The sequence below is a fragment of the Engraulis encrasicolus genome, chromosome 10 (genome assembly GCF_034702125.1).
Source record: "Engraulis encrasicolus isolate BLACKSEA-1 chromosome 10, IST_EnEncr_1.0, whole genome shotgun sequence".
Taxonomy (NCBI): Eukaryota; Metazoa; Chordata; class Actinopteri; order Clupeiformes; family Engraulidae; genus Engraulis; species Engraulis encrasicolus.
The window spans coordinates 2,735,767-2,738,266 of record NC_085866.1 but is presented as its reverse complement, the minus strand read 5'-3'; the positions used below and the strand labels follow the sequence as shown (position 1 = coordinate 2,738,266).

The 2,500-nt window shown below is 45.2% G+C and overlaps 1 protein-coding gene across 1 annotated transcript in view; it reads right to left on the bottom strand.

Annotated features, from left to right (window-relative positions):
* Window positions 1–2,500, bottom strand: part of LOC134456399 (plexin-A1-like) — a 170,871-nt gene that overhangs the window by 232 nt on the left and 168,139 nt on the right. The gene's annotated exons all lie outside the window — the stretch shown is intronic.

The window sequence follows — 2,500 nt, the reverse complement described above, 5'->3', positions numbered from 1 at the left end:
GGACACACAAGGAGAGAACACAGAGTTACACACAGTCACATAGACAAGCTACAAGGTATACAGGCGGCCAGCGGACAGGCCTGTGCGGGGTCATGCACACGATCTCCTGTGGAGTCCTCCTGCCCCAGATTGCGTGGGGGTTGAGATGGATACAGCTGAGATAGGACGGTGCTTAGTTGCCATTGGAGGGGCATTACTCTATTTTATATTTTTAATACTAAGGGGAGGTGCTGTACAGAGTGCAGAGAATGAAAACTGAGACATCTAAAAAGACAGGATAAAAAATAAGGTGGGAGAAATGGGGTTATGTACAGGGGAGGGAGAATGCAGAGTTACAGTTGGTTCAGCCTGAAAAGGCTCAGACAACACCTGACACAAATGACTACCTGTCTACCTGAGTGGATGCAGACAGTGCTGACTAACAGTAACTGTAAGTTCAGCCAAAGGCCAGGACATCACCTGACACAGAGGACTGCCTGTAGTTATCACCAGGTCAGGTCAAGTCAAGGTTTAAATTCATAAAGCATATTGGAAAACTGCCAGCATTGTACAAAGTGCAGACACAGAAATCCAAGCAAGTATACAAGAAATCTTCTGCAAGACAGAATGCACAAGGTGAATTGGGGGGTGGGGGGCAGTACAAGCAATGAAACATTAATGTTAAGATAAAGGGATAGATGGAAAAATTAAATAAATAGAAGTTCATTATGAATCTAGTGTGGACTATTCATGGGAATTTTGAGAGAAATCTACAGCGTCATAAGAGTAAGATGAGGACATAGCCCACATAACTCTGCAGCAGGCAGCACTGCTTTCATTCTCCACAATTTCCTCTCCACAAACACGTCCAGAAACCAAACAAACACGCCCACAGACCAGACCAGCCTGGGGATGGGTAGTACAAGCATTAATGTTAACGGTGCACTTTGTAATATACGTACAGTATTTAGCAATAGGCAGCACAGTTTCAATGAGCAGCATTTATATGAGTTGCAATACCTAGTTTTTGCACCATCCTACACAGTGCGCTTTTAAGATAAAGGGATAGTTAGACAATTAAATAAATAGAAGATGGAATTATGAATCTACTGTGGACTCTTCATGGGAATTTTGTGAGAAATCTTGTACAGCACCATAGAGTAAGATGAGGACATAGCCTACATAACTCTGCAGGGGTGGATTTCTCAAAACCAAAATTGCTTACTACATTAGCTACTTTGTTGTTTTCAATGCATTTTCCCATTGGCAACTACCGAAGTTGCTAACAGGCTAACAACTTCTCTTTTGAGAAATGCACCCCAGCATTGCTTTCATCCTCCACAATTTCCTCTCCTCAAACACGTCCAGAAACCAAACAAACACGCCCACAGACCAGACCAGCCTAGCCTGCTGCGCCGCGCGGGCTGCCTGCTGTTTCCCGGCCCACCAAGGGGGTCGATCCAACACTATTGTCAGGCCGCCTTGAGAGGGGCTTTGTGACTGAGCTCTCTGGTGTTCTGAGCTCTCGAAACGCTAAAAACTATTGATGTCGGAACCCGAAACCAGAAAATCAAAGTCTAAAAATTAACAACCATTGTTTTTTAATTAATTAATGTACATTGTCTGGAGCTACAAAGGTAGTGCAGCAGGGGCATTGCTGTGAGCTGTGCTGCTTTTCTCAGGTTGTCAACAAACTTTGTTGTTGGAACTTCTGCTTCGCGTTGCTGGAGGCCAGTGAGTGCATCTGCTATTTCTCCAACCCGACCAAGAGGGTCGATCCATGTGTCTATTGTCGATCCATGTGTCTATTGTATGTCTATTGTCAGCCAGCAGCCTTGAGAGCGCTTTGTGAGGTACTGTAGAGAGAGACAGGAGCTACAGGAGAGTGGGCAGACTGAGCTATACACCAGAGGCAGACGTCCCATGAGGCACACCCAGGCAATTGCCTAAGGCCCCAACCAAATCTTCGTTCCAAAGGGGGCCCCAACTGTCACACCAGTCAGGATGAACACACAAAATAAAGTTGGCTTGATCTTAATGTGTCACTTATGTAAAGTAATCGAAGATATAGGCCTACATGAGACAAAACACTAAAATAGCACCAAAAACACCAAATATTTCATGTCTATATAATGGGCCTGTTGGAACCTACGCACCCACCCGGCATCAAGAGAAAAGGTCGCGGTACCTCCCTTTGAAAGAATGACTACATAATGACCTTTGAGGGCCCCATGTTTATATTTCGCCTAGGGCCCCAACATATCTAGATCTGCCCCTGGGCTCCACATGAACAGTCTGCATTCTACAGCTAAAGCGGTGTCATGGCTGCACAACACTCTCCTCTCCTCTCCGCTCTGCTTTGCTTTGCTTTTGCCTTGACACACTTGGCCACTCAGTACAGCTGCAATTCTTCTCCCCCTTTCAAAAGCACTCGCCACATTTTTCTGCTCAAACAACTGCCGTTCTTTCTTCCATTCTTTCTTTCTTTCTTTCTGTCTTTCTTTCTGTCTCTGTTGTTGTG